Here is a 20645-nt window from a genome sequence, read left to right as displayed (position 1 = left end):
CCCTTTGTTTACATCTAAGCTTCAGTCTTTCCCTCCGATGTGTGAGCAGGCATTTCATATCTTGTTAAAAATCTTTGCATGTCTTTACTAGCTATAGGGTATTAGTGGGCAGGATCAAGCCCTTGAAGCGCCAGCTTTCAGAAAAGTCTTTGCAAATGCACCCTTAGGTGCAAACAGATGTGCTCAGGGATTAGAATCATTCCAGCAACGGTGGGTAGTCAAATGCTTTTGCTATGGTATCCCCACTTAGGAAGACAGGGCTAATTTCTGCTGCACCCAGCCCCTAACACAAATGTCTGTCCTCTCCTTATCCAATAAGATCCTACTGTTGTAGCATGGTCCAAAAGTAACTTGAAATACTTCACTTCATTGTGGAGAGGGAAGTAGTGAGTGGGGCTATGGCTGTCATGCTACCCCCAAGAGTATGTGACTGTGTTGCATTTGCAATCCTACACAAGAGCCCTTATTAGCAGTAATTTTTAGCATAGTTTATAGTCATGACTAAGGAAGGCTAGCAGGCTTCCAGCCTACCTTGTCAACAGGGCTATGTCTAAACCCATTCCCCTTGTTTGCCGTGCTCCAAAAACCAACACAACACTGTTTGCCCCTAACAATTAGTAACCATCCAGGTCCTTATCCTCTAGAATTTCAGCACTCTCCCTTCCCTCCGATCTCCAGGAATCAGCTTTCAGCCAAGGCACCCACCCCCCTTTTGAACCAGTACTCTAGGCTCAGCCTTGCCTAGAGATGGTAAAGTAGTAAGGCACACAATCTAATGCCACGTAAGCTGTGGAGGTAATGTAAGATTTAAATGCCTCTGCATGACCCATCTTAAACAAAGTCAATCTCCCAACTGCCTCAGAACATAATTCCCACTCCCTAGCAGCATTTAGCCTTTGACCTGAGACGTCAACACCCAATATTCAGGGAAGGACTGTTGGACATTCACACATTAGACCCCAGCAGTGAATATTACATCCAATGTACTGTGCGTCATATATGGCAATGAAAATTTAACTAGGTTTCTCTAATAAGCAGTAAGTAATGATCTATGCCAGTGTCGTATGCAAGAACTCATTAGAAGGAGCAATTCTAAGTGACTTTTAAAAATCGTTTTCCATTCTCAATTGTTTGTGGCTCCATCACCACAATAAATTTTCTTTCATTTGGCAAACACTTCTTTCTTGTGTTTCTTAGTGAGCGCAAGCCAAGATGGTTGGTTTAACTTGTGTTCCAGTAGCAGGACTAATGACCACAATCTACATTCCATCTTTTGGTTACTGAGGGCTTGTCTACATCAGAAAGTTGCAGCGCTGGTGAGGGAGTTACAGCGCTGCAACTTTGAAGGTGTACACATCTGCAGGGCATCACCAGCGCTGCAACTCCCTGTTTGCAGCGCTGGCCGTACTCCCGTTTTGTCTCGGGTGTAGAGGATCCAGCGCTGGTGATCCAGCGCTGGTAATCTAATGTAGACACTTACCAGCGCTTTTCTTGACCTCCGTGGAAGGAGGAAGCCTCTGGTAATCAAGCTGGTCTCCTTTCCCGGTTTGCTCTCTCGTTCCCGGAACACCGAGCAAGCAGGTCTCCTTCCCTGCGGTTTGCTGGGTGGCTCCGGGAACGCGAGAGCAAACCGCGGCGAAGCTGGTCTCCTTTCCCGGTTTGCTCTCTCGTTCCCGGAACACCGAGCAAGCAGGTCTCCTTCCCTGCGGTTTGCTGGGTGGCTCCGGGAACGCGAGAGCAAACCGCGGCGAAGCTGGTCTCCTTTCCCGGTTTGCTCTCTCGTTCCCGGAACACCGAGCAAGCAGGTCTCCTTCCCTGCGGTTTGCTGGGTGGCTCCGGGAACGCGAGAGCAAACCGCGGCGAAGCTGGTCTCCTTTCCCGGTTTGCTCTCTCGTTCCCGGAACCCCCCTTGAAGCCGCCCAACAGCGCTGCAGTGTGGCCACATCTAACACCACTTGCAGCGCTGGTTGCTGTAAGTGTGGCCACTCTGCAGCGCTGGCCCTATACAGCTGTACTAATACAGCTGTAACAACCAGCGCTGCAAAATTTTAGATGTAGACATGGCCTGAGTCTGCGTTCAGATGCACTGCACATAGTCACAGCTCCTATCAAGTTTAGTTGGAATTCCGGGCGCGTCACACTTTTATACACACAATTAACATGTGTGGACAGTTTAAGAATTGCTTGTCATTCTCCAGAGCATTCTCTTAAGGACTACTCACCCTCTGCTCCATTCTCCACCCAATTTGCTCATTCCTCCCCCACATTCCTCACACCTTCACTCTCAGTGATATCTGAACCCAACACCTGGAACCAGTTTAAATCATAGTGCTTGAGTGGATCAGAAATAAGGAAGAACAAGCTCTCCCATCTCTAGTAATTTCTCTGCAATGATGGATTTTTTCCACTTATTTTTAACTTTGAAGAACTGCCTGATAAGGCATTGGGTGAGTCAAGTCTTGTTCCTGTACTACTTGATAGTATTCAATCAACAGGACGTTAACACTTATCAGATGCAAGGCTACCCGGGCTCACAACCATTGGGGGAACTAAGCTAGTTTTCAGTGACAAACTAGTTTATGTGCTAATCCAAGTGTGTGTGTCTACATCAAGCTACAGCCCTTTGAAGACAGTCACCTATTGCCAACACTTGAGAGCAAAAGTATCAGCTTGTTTTTTAAGACAGATATCTGCATTAACATTTGTTTCCTAATGTGCCTAAGTTAATTTTTGTACTAGTTATGAAAGTTGATTGAATTTTGTAATGAGTATTTAAAACTGATCTGTTTCTATTAATGTAATCGGTTAGGAAAAACTAGATTTCATCTTCCATAGAAGTGGATTTCCACACAATAATGACGCTTCAGAGAGGGATGGAATCTTCCTTCTCCCATAGATAAAACAAAATCCAGTGAGGTTTATTCGTAGTGCCAATTCATTCATGTCAATTCCCCTTTCCACAACTAGAACTGAGGTTTATCCATAGACTGAGACTGTCAGTTTTTTCTTTTAAACGATCGTCCACTGACTGCTAGTGGTACAGTTAAAGGCCATTGTGTAGTCAAGTTGGGGATCACACATTTCATATTTTGTATTAAACACCTCTTTTACAGAGAAGTACTAGGATCTAATCAAATCTTATCTATTAAGATAGGCAAACTCATACTACCTAATAAGGTCAAAACAATAAGCTTTCAGATCTGTGAAGCACGCATATGAAATGTTCCATCTGCTACTCTTTCATTATGGTAAAAGAAAACCCAGATTTTAAAACATTAGTAAACTTTTTCTACCAACACTGAGACCAGAGATTAAAAAGCAGAGTCCCAAATGTATTGTATTCAAGACATGTTTAAGAGCCATTTTCTGGTGGGGGTGAAAATATAAAATGGAATAAAATTGAAGTGCAGTGTACAGAAAAATTTTGTTATTAAAACTGTATATCAAAACTGAATTTGCCTCTTTTTTCATGCCTTCTCAAACAAATATCTAGAAGTGTCCAGTTTTATGGCAATGTAAAATTAGAAGTCATACCAACTGTGTTCAAAAGAGTCACATCGCTTCAAAGCAAACTGCTTAGAAATCTCAGTAGTGAAGTTTTGGTCAGTCTCTTTACTGTACACCAATATGTTGCTTTAAATTACACTTTATGGACTGAAAAAGTCTGAGTATCTGAACTCTTCATGCAGACTGATGCTTTGAGTCTAGAAAGTTTCTTGCAGAGGGAATATGAGTTATTGCTCATGAAAGGTGACAGATTAATGGCTCTGGAGACTGAACCCTTTGTACTCATCTATTTAATGTACAGCAATGCCTTCCACACATCACTGACAGTATGCCTCAACCACGACCTTGGAGTAGCCATCTACAAGGTTGAGAGAAAACAGTTCCTTCCCTATTCTTGTTCAGTCCTTGGACTCTCGACTGTCACAATGAACAGTGCCAATTGGGGTGGTGGGTAATTCAGACAGGGCTATCTATGAACTCAATAAGGACAAGCAACCCAAATCATTTAAAGATAGTATGTGTTGGTAGTTTGGGCTCAACTTTGAATTATCACCAAGCAGAACCAGATATGAGCTGCTGACCTCAAAGAAAAAGTTCCATAGCCCATTATTATTGTCTTGAGTTATCCAGTCCAGTTCTCAGTACACGTTACTTGTAGTGATATTCTCAAACACTGATTATTAAAATCAACAAAGATGCTTCTTTCATCATTTAAAGAGATTCAGCATTAGAGGATGTTAACTTACTAAAATTTCTTTAAAGTACATGTCAATAACTAAAATCAAGCAAACTTAAAATGACAGATAAAGTTTACTTAATTCGCAAACAAAATCTAAATAGTTTAATTGTAGCTGTATTTACTATAGGAGAACATTTCCTTAAAGAAAGGTTTGTATATGCAAAACAGTGAATAAAATAACTACTTTTTAAAAACGCAGAATATCAAAATGTTTACTATAGCTGGCTAACAACCCCATAAATTCCTTTCAGCCTTCAAAAACCTGCAGAACATTTAATCTAAATCAATACAGCTATATAAATGGGACACTTAGAATTTTCCTTTTAAGTGCTCATATATGTGACTAGTAACAATTAAGGAACGTCATGCACAATATGATTAATGCTGTTCATAGTAATTTTGACAAGAATACTGCAGAACACCGAATTTCTGGCCAGAAATTCTTGACTAACACCTTAAAAAGAGAACTGCAAGAGTGATTTGAAAATTGAGGCAAGTCTGATAATGTGCTGAAATACCCCAACAAACAGGAGGTGGGGTACATTCAACACAAATCTTCCTTAACATTAAAAGCTCCTTCCCCAGGCCTTTAACACCAGTTACTTAAAATATGCACAGAATACACTGTTACTGATGCTAGCAGTCATGCTTTTCCATCTGATATACAGAAAATGTATTCTGGGATGTATTTTTTGTAAAGGGCCAAATGACCACACAAGAATTTTTTTTTAAGATGAATTCAGCACAAAAATAACTTACCTGGGGCATTAACCACATATTTTTACAATTAAAGGCAAACTTCAAATTGTGGAAGGGTAGGGAAAGCTACAAATAACTAATTGTGGCCTCTTCTATTCTTTCTGATGTATAAAAATCTAAAAAGGGAAGATTTCTCCTGCCTTAGCCTTCCAGACAGGACCTGAGTTTTCCATGTAAACAGATATGACTTGAGAACTACTGAAGTGTTATTGCAAGAGAGAGAAAAGTGAAAGTTGAGCAAGGCAGTTTTGCAGAGACAAAGTGGATGAAGTATCTTTTATTGAACCAACTTCTGTTGGTGAGTGAGAGAGGCTTTCGGGCTCCAAGGAGCTGCTGTTCTTCTCAGCAAAAAGAATAGGATATGACCTCACCTACCACACGTGTCAAGTTCTGGCACCAACACTGCAAACAAAGGCGTTTTAGTTGGACTATTTCACTTTCATCATTAATTAGCATTTTGGAAAAATGACCCTTCATTCAAGAGGTTTGACACATCTTGAGACTTCCAGTAGGTCTGTCAGCAAAACCAGCCAACATTCCTGAATACCAAACATTTTTTATAAAAGCTTTCAGGCTCTCTTTATGTAGCATACAGAAGTACCAATGAGTACACTCCCATCTAAAAAAATTCTTTGTAGGTCACTTTTAGATCAGTTCAAGTTTGCTTTGACCTTAACTTTCCAGGCATTTTCTTTCACATGTACTTTACTAATTGAGTACTTAGGATTCTTTTTCAAAGTCAACAACTAAAGAAAAACCATTTTCCTCCTCACATTTTCCATCCTGTAAACTAGGATCAACACATTCACTTGGTCATGTAGGACATGTGCAATTGTTTTATACCAATTCAATGCAGCTTGGTCTTCTAAAAGAAGTCAGCAAGTAAGTTCATTCATCAAGAAGGATCATAAACACTGAAAAGGTCATAATTCTTTACAGGCAAGAACTATTAATTCTGTATTATAAATCAAGAATATAAATCTGAGAAGTCCAAGCTAATTGCTCAGAGTCTGAGCTTCAATTGTTACAACTGCTACACTATTTTAAAACTAAGTGCATTGAGGATTTTCTCTCAGCTTGAGCACACAGCCTTCTAGTAAAATGTACAGGCCCCTTACATTTGGTAAGTAGCAAAGGTGGGACAATACTTCCCAGATACTTGAGGAGTCTGCAGGTTTTCATTCATCTCCAAAGTTCTATTTGGACAATTTTAAGACTACCATGCAGATAAGGAATATGCCAGTTCTGAGAACAGAAGTAATAATATAGATAAGATGGAGGAATGTATTTCCTGAGGAAGAAGGCAAGTATAGTTCTAAGGCATACCTTACAATGACAAGAGTGGACAGAAAAGGGTTGCTAATTCACTCACCCTATGGATCATCTTTATCATTACTAGCAACATTGTCTTTATATTTCAGAACTCTAAGATGGTAGCCACAATAGGCTTAAAAGGTGGCAGGTAGAGAAAAGCACACCTAGTTTAAAATTAAAGCTCTGAGGAACATATAGCTCTGGGCTGTTCAGGGTATGTCTACACTACAGTTAAAAACCCACAACTGACCCATGTCAGCTGATACAGGGGAAGGGGTGGTTTAATTGCAGTATAAAAGTTCTCTCCTGCTGGAGCCTGGGCTCTGGGACACTGCAATTAAAACAGCCCCGTGGCCCAAGTCAGCTGCCATGGGTGTTTAATTGCAATGTAGACATACCCGAATTGGCAGTACAGCAGCAGTGAATCCTGGAAATAAGGGGATGGTGACCTTGATAAAATTGTCAGTCTCATTCATCTACGCTCAAAATCAACACCAAGCCTTAGAGCTTCAGGGAGCCTATAGCGAGGTATATGAATAGGCTAGACTGCAGAGAGGATATGCTGAACAAGACGTGGCAGGTCTTTCATCTTTGACCTGACAAGCATAGACATACCATCGTCTGCAGCAGCATGACCATGACATTCTCCTTTTATGAGTTACTTTTATACCAACTCAGTCTTTATAACCACCATCTCTTTTTTAACAGGTATTTCCACACAAATTTTCTAGGTCAGAGTTTCTCCCTGAGATACTGAGATGCTAAATAGGAAATGTCCTGCTCCCAAGAATCCCTGTCTGTTTGCATAAGACTGATACACCAGGTTTGAGAGGACAGTATGAGGTCATTTGGATGATCTCTCACTTTTAAGATGACCTTTAGGTTCATGGAGAAGAGTGAGAACAGCTATGCTGAAGGCATCCATAGTCAAACTGAACTGGATACCAAAGGTAACAACCTTGTCTTTTGTATGGGCGCAGGAAATAAAGATGCTTAAACCCAACTGCCTTCACCTGTTGGGAAGCAAACTAGAATACCCTCAGAAGAAGGGTCCACTTCTCTCAAGTGGATGAATTATTTGCTCAAGTCACCTGCAAAGGTCTGTTTCCTTGCAATTTGTGAAGTAATTAATTAGTAATTGAGAGCTTTATTTTCAAGCCTTCAGTCTGAAATTCAGGCTTCTATTGTTTTTGGACACACCTTGCTTAATTTCACTGGAGACAAGTAGATAGCTGCCTTTCACCCTGTCTGAGAGAAAACCAGTTTCTCTTTGTGTTCATTCACAGACTTTAAAGCAGAATACCAGTGAGTATCCACAATTCCTCATATAGTGTTAATACAAGCATTTTAAAATAATACTGATCAGTGTGTGTCAGCTTTCATAAAAGACCTGACTTGATATGCTTTTGTAATACCATAATATTGTATATGATCAGTTGATTCATTTACTTATTTAAGGTTCAGACCCCTGTATTTAAGAGACTCCCCCCACCCCCAACTCTCCAAGTTAAAGTCTTCATTTACCTTTTATGTAAATGTGCCTTAACTGTCTCTGCCTAACGATCAGGCTAGTCAGACTAACAGGCAGACATTCCTTTGTCTAAGGTCGATTGGGCTTCTGCATGACTTGGAAAACACATTTTAAAGAACATAATTCTAGCATATACTAAAAATTATGGGAATACAGCTTGTGCATACCTCCCACAAGACTATTATGATCAATGTTAGTTTTCCAAGGACATATTACATGCCACTCTTTGGGTATATACACATCATGAAAACAGCATGTTAGGTTTGGTGAATATGTCAGGCCGACAAAAGTTACTGTCACAGTAGTAAGCCACCCGCATGCCTCTGAATCACAGCCAGTTGCTTGCTAACATGGAGAACGAAGACAGACTGACCCATGGGGGGGAGGGGGAACTATTGATATGCCTGTTTTACAGTTAACCTCTATCTTTAAATTTCAAACTCAAGAAGTCTAGATTAAACAAAGAAATGGTTAGTGAATTCTGAAATCTTTCTAGATTCTTATTTCCTCTTTTTCATGACAGCCCAATAAACTGCATAAGGTGATCAAAAGTTGACGACCTGAAGACAAAAAGACAGTGGAAGCCAACAGATCTCCATGAAAGATGTGAGCTGTTAGAACTAAAACTGCTTAAATCGTCCTAACTAGCACAGCACCCAGCCCTGGCACTAAGGTTTTCTGAACTTCTATGTAACAGTTGAAGATAACACATTCATGTTTCCTCATTCATTTGGATGCTTCCTTTCAAAATATCCAGGTAAAACCTAATAGATTCTCTAAACATATCAGGCAGTTAGTTGTGAGTAAGCAGCTGACTGGAATTTTGTCAGCCATTAGTGATTTCTACTTTACTGGCACATTGCTCTCAGTAAGCACATGTCCAGGTGCACGAGAAACTTACTACATGCTAGATTAAAATGAACCAATACTAGCAGATTAGATATTCAGTGTAGAAGGGAAATCTACTCAACTATGTAGAAAGTAAAATCACTATATTACGCTTCACTATTTGTCCAAAAATGGCAATGCTGGACAACTATTTCACACAGAACTACTGAATAGCATAAATATTAGTTTACTTGGCGAAGCTAACAAATACTTACTGGACACGGCAATCATATTTCTCTTTCAATATTTGACATCAACTACATTCAGTTAAATTCTTTTTTCAGTAACTCCACTGACTTTTGATTTATGCCATTGTAATAGAAAGCAGAGCTTATCTCCTACTTTGTAAGTAGTCACGACAGTGCTTACTTCTTCACACACTACAAAAGAACCTTATTACAAGGCTTTATTTGCAGCTCTTTTCTTGTACTGGTATAAGTTCATTAATGGTTTCACTGTTAGAGATCTAGAGTAGAGCTGCTGTGCTATTGTTAAAAGTTGTAGATTATGCCTGTCAGTTTAATTTAAGTTAACACAGTTTTAGTTTCTACTTCCTATTTGAAATGGGGGAAAACAGGACAGTTTTGTTCTAAATTTCATAATTGCTGGAAAGACACAGAAAATAGTGTCAGTTTAATATTTAGTGCATTTATCAGTCTACTCTAGAATTTAAGTCTTTTATCTAGAAACCCCTTTCTACAGGTTTATTAGTCATTAATTCACCTGTATCAGATTTCATAGTGCAAACTATTCCACTTACCAAATTTTCATAATTAAAGCAAATTCTCCATTTCTACCAAACCCACTATTCAGGGACCCTGTTCACCACCCTCCCTCTTCTCCTCATACAATTTTCTATGGGGAGCTCATCTTATCTTATCCCTTCCTCTTTTTCAGGGTCTCTAAATACTAAGGACTCTAGATGAGGCTGCTACAGTGCAGACCCGTTTACTCGCGGATGTCGGAAGTCAAGCCATCACGACCGCGTGTTAACAGACCACGGGTTAAGAGGGCCATGATGAAATATCTTAAGATTCTATATTGTGTGTGTGTGTACACACACACACAATTATCTAGGATTACGTATGTATTCACAGCATCTCAAATACTACAGGCCTATCTGTTAACGGCGCTTTGCAAGAATATAAAGTCAAATGTGTAATTTAAGAAAATTACTACTACTATTACACAGGGGAGAAAGTAACTCAGGACACTTACTAGTACAGGGTGGGGGCGGCTCTGGTGCCCAGAAGGGGATGGGGGCCTAGGGCAGAAGGGGTAGGGCTAAGGGTCAGCATCCCCCAGCCAGCCCTTCCAAGCTGCGTGGTCTGCACTGCCCAGGATTCCAGTGGCCATTTAAAGGGCCCAGGGCTCTGGACGCCGCTGCTATGGTAGTGGTGTCTGGAGCCCCGGGCCCTTTTAAAAATGTCAGCCCCAGGGCAGCTGCTCCCTTTGCACCCCACCCCGTCGGCAGCCAAGGGGGGGCAAAAGGGGCAGGGACCTTAAAGCACTGCAGGGGTCCTTGCAGTAAAGTCATACAACACGTTTCCGCACCGCACTTCCTGACGATTTCTGTGTCAGTGAGCAAATCTGTAGCGCTACCCAGCAAGTTCCTGTACTGTGTGTTAATGAGTTTCACATGTTAAATAGGCAACACTGGGAGGCATAGCACTACCGCGCATTAAGTGGATTAGTTTGTAAACGGGTCTGTACTGTAATTTGATTTGTTTCATGCTTGCTAGAAACTTGTTTTAAATTGGAGTGCCATATTTATTTTTTTTTTAATTTCTGTTGCAAATTAAAAAAAAACAACCTAGTTTCTGGCCTTAAATGACCAGTTATTTATTCCACTGTAGCAAGGTGAGAGAAGATTGGTAATGAAACCAAAATTCATAGGAAAATACATCAGAAACAGTAAGTCCTAGATTTTAACGGCGTAACTTGATACTAGCAGTGAATAAACAGTGAAAGCTCAGCAAAATAGGATTTTTCATAATTCAAGGAAGGAATTTTCAGAAGAGACTTATTACTCAAACAGTTGCCAAGCTCCACTGTTTCATACTTATGCTTTGTTATAAACATCAGCTAAGATGAGGATAAAATTATGATGAAAGCAAAAAGACTTAAGTACAGCATTTTTACCACTATGGATCTGGAAACTGCATCTTCCCGCCCAACAACTAAACACTTTAGCCTCCCAGCACCAATGTACTAGCTATTTGGTGTCAATAGTTCTGGACTCTACACCATTATGTTAAATGGAATATAATCAGCATTTCTTGCTTATTCTTCAATAAGATTGCTTCCACATGCATCTCCCTCAGCAAAAGTGTGCTAACAAAATGAAACTAGGTCTAGGCCAATTTCCAGTTAGAACTCAGTAATCATGGACAGCCTTGTAGAAGCAGTATGTTGTCACTGATAGTGAGTGCTTTACATAGCTCAGAATCACTCCTAGTCTAATTAAAGCATTTATATTCCCTCAAGACCCGAATGGGTAACCCACAGAAAACTAGAGTAGAAGAGTGAAGCCTCAAAGATATAGAGGCACTGCAGACAAAAAAACAAAACAAAAAATCAAAGTTCAAAATCTAGGATTTTTATTTTAAATCAGATTTTCAATTTAAGTTATACACTTTTGCTAAAATAAACCAATTTAAAATTAAGTCTGAAATTATGAGAGCCAAAGTCCTAAATGTACTATGATGTATTAAAATGATGAAAGAAAATCAAATCATGTATGTTTGCTACTGACATTTTAAAGAAAGTCAAACCCTGAACTGGCAAAACACATGGAACCAGAATTTGACAACAGCAGCAATCTCTTCTGCAGGCAACTCCTAATATTCTCTTAATTTCAGTTTATTCAACTAGTTCAGTTCATTCAAAATTAAGAAATGGATTGGGAGCTGAAAAAGCAGAAAACCTTGTTTTTCTCTTCTAATCTATGACTAAATATGAGGTGGGAGGAAATGAGATCTACTGGATCTAAAATCTTGAAGGATGTCATGGACAGAAATAAGCAGTTCAATTCACCAATAATAGAGCAGATTCAAATACTAAATATATTTTGATAACACTCTTATCCAGCAAGTTTAAAACAATTTTAAAATGTTGGGTTTTACATTTAATTAAATTTCAATTTCAATCCAAACGCAGCTTCATACAGATAGAGTAAAAAAATTAAATGATTTAATAGGAAATGCATGATCCACCATTTTGTAACAAATGTAAAAATTAAAAAGCACTGAATAAATTATGTTAAGCTATATAATTGCTTAAATAAATGTGTATTGATTAGTGTATCCTCCTGATTATTAAAAAGTAGTACCGTATTTAGTGTAAAAACTAATTTAGTTTCAAAATGTTTTAATAGTTACCAACCAATGAGAATCTACATCTCTTTAGGAAAAGAAAGTACAAATGCAAAACAAAATTAAATTTTCTGTAAGTCAAGGTTTCCTATCTACTAATTTATCATCAAAGTGATTTAAATCAATCCATTGTGTACAGAAGTTGAAGTGGAAATGGCAAGATTCTCAGGGATATGGATGCCCCACTTCAGGAAGGCTAGAGTAATTTTCAAAAAGAAAAAACAGCAAGAATGCCAAAGCCTTTTAATGGCAGTTTACCCCGGTAGTTTGGACCCCAGTATGAAATCCCTAACATCAAATGGTTAGAGTCCAGAATTTGCCACCTAATTTCTCAGGAAATACTGGGTCCTATTTGTATTCCAATATGAGTTCTTAGCCTAAAAGCAAAAGTGCAAAGTATGATGTGGTAGGTTACACTACAGGTCTGGGCACGAAAACCAACAATATCTGCAGATTTCTCAGATACCTTTCCACCCCCCAGGAATCCCAACAGAAGCAAACATCTCTTGTAAAGAAGACCCTTCAACTTTTAGCATAGAACTGTGGAATGGAAGACCATACTAGGAATGCTCTTGCCAGATCTAATGGCGCAAAAGACTACTAAAAGCAGTTGTTCAGTTTCTGAGGTTAGTTAGATCCTCTGGAGAGCAATCCAGAAGTCTAATAATATGTCTAAGTTGAAACAGAACAGGCAAATTAGAACCTTTGCTGCAAAACAAAAAAATTACAAACTAGTATAAACATCAACAATGGAACTCTGACAGACATGCTGAAACCACATTACGTGGTTACCAAGGGACAAGGATACAAATTCAAGAGTCCTGAGAGAGTAGAGAAATTTGGAACAGGAATTTCCTGAAGCTATAGGTAGATCTTGCCAGCTTTTACATTAGTGAACATAAGAGAAAAGCCAATGAGGGGTTATTTTAATTGAAACTGAAATTTAGCTACAAACAAAAAATGACTAAGGTTTTAAACCTTGCTGAGTAGTTTCTGTAATGTCTTCCTCTCCTTTGCTCTCTGAAAAAGAAGCCAAATGAATCAATGACAGAACTTCTTCCCACACCGTGTGGGTAAACTAGGGATTTGATCCTCTCATCTTCACAGAAAACTGTAAAGAGAATTATAGTTCAGTTCATTAAGGTGAACCAGATTACCAAGATTACAGAGACTATACTGATAACACCTAAACAGTAAGAGTGAAACAAAATATTGTCAGCACAGGCAAAAAAGCCTTCACACCTATTACCAACCAGGAATTCCGAAAGTACAAACTATATTTCAGAAAACCTGAATATGCAGCTGCCACTAGATTCTCATATCACCTTAAGTCATTTCAATATTTAGTTTAGCAAATGAAAAAAGTGTTCTCTTCAACCTTAATTGAATTCTTGGGTAATGGTATGTTAAAAAAGCAAGAATTATTGAATGCTGAAACACCATTCCTATTAGTGAAGAAAAAAGGAATCAGTTATACAATGAAAAGAAACACTAAAGGGGTGCCAGAGCACTGAGAAAAACCTCAAACAATGAGATTCTAAAATGGGCATTGAAGTTTTAGTCAGAAGGCAAATGCTTTTAAAGATTGAAGTTGTCCAATCCAAATTTATATTAAAAGTCAACATGACTGCATTATGTACCTGTTGCACCTAAATAAAGCCACCTCTTACAAGCAAGGTTTTGAACCTGATTTGCCAAAACAAAATCAGCTTAAAGTCTCACAGGCAAAATGCCCCAGGTTTAATTTTGATTGTTTGAGGCAAGTCAAACAAGACAATTGGAAGAGGTGATCTCATCTGAAGTTTTTCCTAAAATTCTTTGCTCAGAACTCCAGAAAAGCTTTCTCTAGAAACTAAGGCCATGTCTACATCTAAAATTTTGCAGCGCTGGTTGTTACAGCTGTATTAGTATAGCTGTATAGGGCCAGCGCTGCAGAGTGGCCACACTTACAGCAACCAGCGCTGCAAGTGGTGTTAGATGTGGTCACACTGCAGCGCTGTTGGGCGGCTTCAAGGGGGGTTCGGGGAACGCGAGAGCAAACCGGGAAAGGAGACCAGCTTCGCCACGGTTTGCTCTCACGTTCCCGGAACCATCCAGCAAACCTCAGGGAAGGAGACCTGCTTGTTCGGGGTTCGGGGAACGCGAGAGCAAGCTGGGGAAGGAGACCAGCTTGATTACCAGAGGCTTCCTCAGGTATGCTGGGATACCTGCTTATTCCACGGAGGTCAAGAAAAGCGCTGGTAAGTGTCTATACTTGATTACCAGCGCTGGATCCTCTACACCCGAGACAAAACGGGAGTAGGGCCAGCGCTGCAAACAGGGAGTTGCAGCGCTGGTGGTGCCCTGCAGATGTGTACACCTCCTAAGTTGCAGCGCTGTAACTCCCTCACCAGCGCTGCAACTTTCTGATGTAGATAAGCCCTAAGTTGTGTTAAAACTACTGATAACAGCACACATGCAGGCCTTCAATGACCTTTTAGGGGAGGAAGGAAGAGAGAAGGGATATGTAAATGGCAACTAAGGCTATGTTTGTTAGGGAAATCATGGAAGTCACAGAATCAGTCACTTCCAGATACCTTCGTGACATTCTCTGCTTCAGCCCAAGGGACTGCAGGACTCTGGAGCTGGCAGCCAGTGGGCCCATGGCAGGGTTCTAGCAACAGGGAACCCCTGCAATGTTCTAGCAACAGGTGACAGAATCCTGAGGGGGCCCTCCTCAGGGTTCCAGAGATGGACGAAAGCCTCATGCAGGAGGAGAGGAATGCCTTGGATGAGTGGGTGGGGATGTTCCGTTTCCTCTTTGGGAAATATGGTCACCCTGCAACTCTCAGCTGCCGTGGGCAGAGGGGGAACCGCACAGCTCCCAACCACCACAAGGAGGGGTGGGGGGAGAAAACAGGACCATGGGGCCTCAGCAGCAGGGCACAGCTTCTGTGAATTTTTGTTTATTGCCCATGGCCTGTCCATGACTTTTACTAAAAATAACCATGACAAAATCTTCGCCTTACTTATAACTATAATAAAGGCTGAAAGTTGAGGAAACCTGAATGGCCTGAAGTGAGGGAGAGATGGAATCCTGAGGACAGGTTCTTAAGGGTTCAGTATTACAGAATCAAGGACAGTGGTTCTATCCTTCAGGTTCTAAATATTTAGAAGATACTAAAACACCCACCCCCTCCCTTCAATAAATATGCTTCTTTTAAAATCATTCTTTCAGCGAGCTGTTCCTCCAGTTCTCAACTTATAGACTCAGACTCATAGACTCTAGGACTGGAAGGGACCTCGAGAGGTCATCGAGTCCAGTCCCCTGCCCTCATGGCAGGACCAAATACTGTCTAGACCATCCCTAATAGACATTTATCTAACCTACTCTTAAATATCTCCAGCGATGGAGATTCCACAACTTCCCTAGGCAATCTATTCCAGTGTTTAACTACCCTGACAGTTAGGAACTTTTTCCTAATGTCCAACCTAAATCTCCCTTGCTGCAGTTTAAGCCCATTGCTTCTTGTTCTATCATTGGAGGCTAAGGTGAACAAGTTTTCTCCCTCCTCCTGATGACACCCTTTTAGATACCTGAAAACTGATATCAGGTCCCCTCTCAGTCTTCTCTTTTCCAAACTAAATAAACCCAATTCCTTGCTCCTTTCCAGAATGGAATCAGCAAGAGAGTGAAGTAAACCATCTTGTGTCTGCTGGAGAATAAGTATTTCATGGGGAGCTGAGTGAACTCACATAGGCAGGCCAGGTGGTAGCCCTGAGAAGGGGCTAGGCAGGGAGAATAGAGTCTTCTATAGCTTTGAAAGAATAAAGCTAGACAGGTGGGAGTGTGGGGGAGGAAAGAAAGGACAATAAGTAAACAAGGAGAATTACTCTGCACCTGTTGCTCAAATTAAAACCTTAACAGAGCATGCTTGTTCTAAGGGCTAATTTAGGTAGTAAATACAAGGTTGCAGAAGGAGACTACTCATATTGGATTGTCAAATCAATGGGAAAACAGAGGCAGACACCAATCTATAATTGGAGTTTAAGACAATCCTATCTCTTCCCATACTATAATCAGAATTTGATAGCCATAGAAGAAACCCTATAATTCAAAAGGGGTTATTTTTCAACATGTTCAATACCCAATACTTGTTTGCCCCTTTGCCATTTTACAACTCTACTCTTCCTTTTATCTCCCTCCACCGTTTTTCTTGGTCATTCTCCACGTTCGTGCCCCAGTTCAGCCCACTAACTCTGCACTTCTGCTTTCCATTTCCAGCTGCTAAATTTCATTTAGACAGCTACAAATCGCCCAATACTTCCGTAACATTACTTCCCCATTTAAACTGCTGTAATTACCACAGAATTATGATGTTTAGAAGCGAGAAAGGAGATATTCACAACTGTGCAGACTGTAAGATGGTCTACAAGAAACCCCAGTTAGGATGTAGTGATACATGCTATAAAAAAAGTTTGACAATCCCTGAATTAGGGCAAGGGTTAATGCCAGCTTCTAAGAGACTCAACATAAGCCATTCCAGAGTAGGCTATTTTTATTTTCTGTTTCAAAGCGACAGGAGCCCCATGGTGTGATTTCTATTCTAGTGAATGACTATATCCTGTAGGTTTAACAGGTAGCCTAGAAATACCTTAAAAGGTCTATGGGGTGAAACCTCAATAGCTTATTTCTGATATTTTGATATATTTTATCTGACAACAAAATCACAGTTTACCAAAGACTTTCACTGAACATCAAAAGTGAACTCCTGGGCAATTAACTGTCTAGACCAGTGGTTATCAAACTTTTTTTCTGGGGACCCAGTTGAAGAAAATTGTTGATGCCCGTGTCCCAACGGAGCTGGGGATGAGAGGTGTGGGGTGTGGGAGGGGCACAGGACTGGGGTAGGGGGTTGGGGTGCAGAAGGAGGTCAGGACTCTGGGTGCAGGCTCTGGGGTGGGGCTAGGGCAGGGGGCTGGGGCGCAGGAGGGGCTCGGGCAGGGGGTGCAGCAGGCTCTCAGGTGGGGCTGGTGTTCTAGGTTTGGGGGCACTCAGGGCTGCGTCAGGGTACAGGAGGAAGTCAGGGGTTTGGGCTGGGGGTGCAGGCTCTGTGGTGGGGCCAGGGATGAGAGGCTTGGGGTGCAGGAAGGTGTTTCAGCTTTGCGGGGGCTGGGACAGGAGATTGGGCACAGATTTACCTCTGGCTACTCCCGGTCAGCAGCACAGCTAAGGTGCAGAGGCAGGCTTCTGGTCTTTCCTGGCACTGCGCTGTGCCCCAGAAGCAGCCAGCAACAGGTCTGGCTCTGAGCCGCAGGTGCACAAGTGGCTTTGCGCGACTCTCACCAGCAGGCACCGCCCCCCACCCAGGTTTCTAGCCAAAGAGAACATGGAGCTGGTGCTCGGAGTCCTGTGACCCCCCCTAGAAGCCGAACCTGCTGCTGGACGCTTCCAGGGTGCAGTTTCAGAAAAGGTAGGCACTAGCCTGCCTTAGCTGGGCAGCACCATCGATGGGATTTTTAACATCCCAGTCAGCAGTGCTGACCAGAGCAAGGTGACCCAATGCTGGCTTGCTGTCACCTGTTTGAACACCACTGGTCTAGACTGACACGTCTGTTCCATGTTCTTTATAACATGAGAATTGTGTTTATCTACTACTTTAAAAGATGCTAATGTTGGATCTAATCAACTGGATGGCATAGGGGGAGTAAGAGTTAGGGAAGAGTTTAATGACTGAAAATATGAATCAGTACTCTAGAAATAAAGTTGAACCAGGGTCAAATTATAGGCCTGATTTTTAACATCTGTAACACAGAAAGTGGAAGATCACTAAACATTTTAGGGATTACTTGAGATGTAGCAGAAGGAGGTAGGGAAAGCACCATTATTCCATCTTAACAAGCAGTTTTATAAAATGGCTTTTAGAGCTAGTTTAAAAATTAGTTCCTAACTTTCTGGTTCTCCTTTATTTCAAAAATGAAGTGTAAGTATATGATCTGTAGAGAAGCTCATGCAGAGGGCACATTAAAAAGTTTTTCATGGAGACATCCACCCATCCATCTTAGACATAAAACCACAGTATTTAAAGAACCAAATACGCATTTTAAAAAAATTGAAATTGACTTGCAACAGATTCTGTTCTTGTCATCATAGAATTAGGATGATTGTCATCCTCTGTACCCAAAATTTCTCCAAAAATATATCATGCATAAACTTGCATTATAGATCCTCACATCTTTCACTCCAAGCAAGAGCCAACTCTCCTCCCAAAGATACATTACCTTCAAAGCCTGCTGTAAGGCTTTGAATGTAATCAAATTGGGGACCACATCAGACATTTTAGAACAGAGGACCCAACACAAGATACTCTACCAATAGTCCCCTCCCTTTTAAACCAAAGGATTCTTAGTGTTAGCATCTCTGCTAATCTCAATTGCTGCAACATCACTTAGAAACAGATGCAGACTGAGGCAGCCGGGTTCCAACCATTTTGGTCTTTATAGGTCAAAATCAGGATCTTGATTTTACCTGGAAGTTAGACAGAAGCCAGTATAGCCTCTGAACTGTTGGTGTAGTTCATTTCCCATGCAATGCACTTAGTAAGCAAACAGCTGCAGTCTTGACTACTGATATTTCTAGAGCGCTCAAGAGCAGCTGATGACCCAACAAACCCTAAATTACAAACTTAAGTAACAAGTGGCAAGCACAAGAGGGCCTATACAATATCTGCCAAATCTACAAGCATTTCCTTAATTTCACTGTTAGCCAGCCAAGCCCGTATCCAAATTCTAGTCTAATTCAGCTATGAAGCAAGCCATTCAATTCCAGCAGATGGGAAAATTCAGTATACTAAGTGAGACCGACAACACCCATGAGACAAAGCTGTCTGAGCAAACAAGCAGTTGCTCGGTATTGTCTAGACCTTTCAAAGAATGGAATGACATCCGTCACAAGCAACTCTTCATCTCTAACCAGGGACTGCAGATATATTCCAACTATATGTCAAAAGCTATACTGAAGATAGGAAAAGACTAAAAATGTGGTTACCTGATCAGTTACTGTCCAAAGGAGATCTACCAATGCAACTAGTAGGGTTTACCATGCTCAGACCTGAAAACAGATTCATTGGAGGAATTAAGTTGAGGACATAGGGCTTGTCTACATCAGAAAGTTGCAGCGCTGGTGAGGGAGTTACAGCGCTGCAACTTTGAAGGTGTACACATCTGCAGGGCACCACCAGCGCTGCAACTCCCTGTTTGCAGCGCTGGCCGTACTCCCGTTTTGTCTCGGGTGTAGAGGATCCAGCGCTGGTGATCCAGCGCTGGTAATCCAATGTAGACAGTTACCAGCGCTTTTCTTGACCTCCGTGGAAGGAGGAAGCCTCTGGTAATCAAGCTGGTTTCCTTTCCCGGTTTGCTCTCTCGGTCCCGGAGCCACCCAGCAAACCGCAGGGAAGGAGACCTGCTTGCTCGGGGTTCCGGGACCGAGAGAGCAAACCGGGAAAGGAGACCAGCTTCGCCGCGGTTTGCTCTCTCGGTCCCGGAGCCACCCAGCAAACCGCAGGGAAGGAGACCTGCTTGCTCGGGGTTCCGGGACCGAGAGAGCAAACCGGGAAAGGAAACCAGCTTCGCCGCGGTTTGCTCTCTCGGTCCCGGAACCCCGAGCAAGCAGGTCTCCTTCCCTGCGGTTTGCTGGGTGGCTCCGGGACCGAGAGAGCAAACCGCGGCGTTCCCGGTTTGCTCTCTCGGTCCCGGAACCCCGAGCAAGCAGGTCTCCTTCCCTGCGGTTTGCTGGGTGGCTCCGGGACCGAGAGAGCAAACCGCGGGGAAGCTGGTTTCCTTTCCCGGTTTGCTCTCTCGTCCCGGAACCCCCCTTGAAGCCGCCCAACAGCGCTGCAGTGTGGCCACATCTAACACCACTTGCAGCGCTGGTTGCTGTAAGTGTGGCCACTCTGCAGCGCTGGCCCTATACAGCTGTACTAATACAGCTGTAACAACCAGCGCTGCAAAATTTTAGATGTAGACATGGCCTAAGTGTTACCAGAATTGCTTTGCTAGCATCGTCTCAAAATGCTCTCTCTCAGAAAGTAAGGTTTGAAATAGATTAGTCTTGCTCACTGTCAAATGTTCGGGACCGTTTCTTGGTCAAACACTTAATTGCTTCCTCACATACAGCAATACACTCTTCTCCTGAAAAGAGAGAATAGCCTCTAATAAAGGACCTAGTACTTCTGCTTAGCCTTTACAGTCAGGAGTATAGTTCAGAGTTTGGAAATTAACCAGTAATTCCAAAAGATCGATGTACAACGTTAGCTGAAACTCAAACTGAAGTTTTCACGTTTTCCATCAAGACATTGGTACAAGATTTTTTGTAAGATGCAATCTGCTGTGTTCATTTGGTGACAGTGGGAAGTTGGGATGGAGAGAAAAGAATCTATGATCAATTAATATAAAATAAGAGGGAAGATGTTGGTATCTTTGGCCCATAATGAACACGAGAATGAGGATGGTCATGGCAGCATAAATGATGGGAGTACAGTGGTTTGTAGCGTGT

The 20645-nt window shown here is 41.7% G+C and overlaps 1 protein-coding gene across 1 annotated transcript in view; it reads right to left on the bottom strand.

The window, feature by feature from the left end:
* CTNNA1 (catenin alpha 1) overlaps window positions 1-20645 on the bottom strand; it is a 220490-nt gene that overhangs the window by 106178 nt on the left and 93667 nt on the right.

This window comes from Gopherus evgoodei, chromosome 8 (genome assembly GCF_007399415.2).
Source record: "Gopherus evgoodei ecotype Sinaloan lineage chromosome 8, rGopEvg1_v1.p, whole genome shotgun sequence".
Taxonomy (NCBI): Eukaryota; Metazoa; Chordata; order Testudines; family Testudinidae; genus Gopherus; species Gopherus evgoodei.
This window is presented reverse-complemented; position numbering and strand designations above follow the sequence as displayed.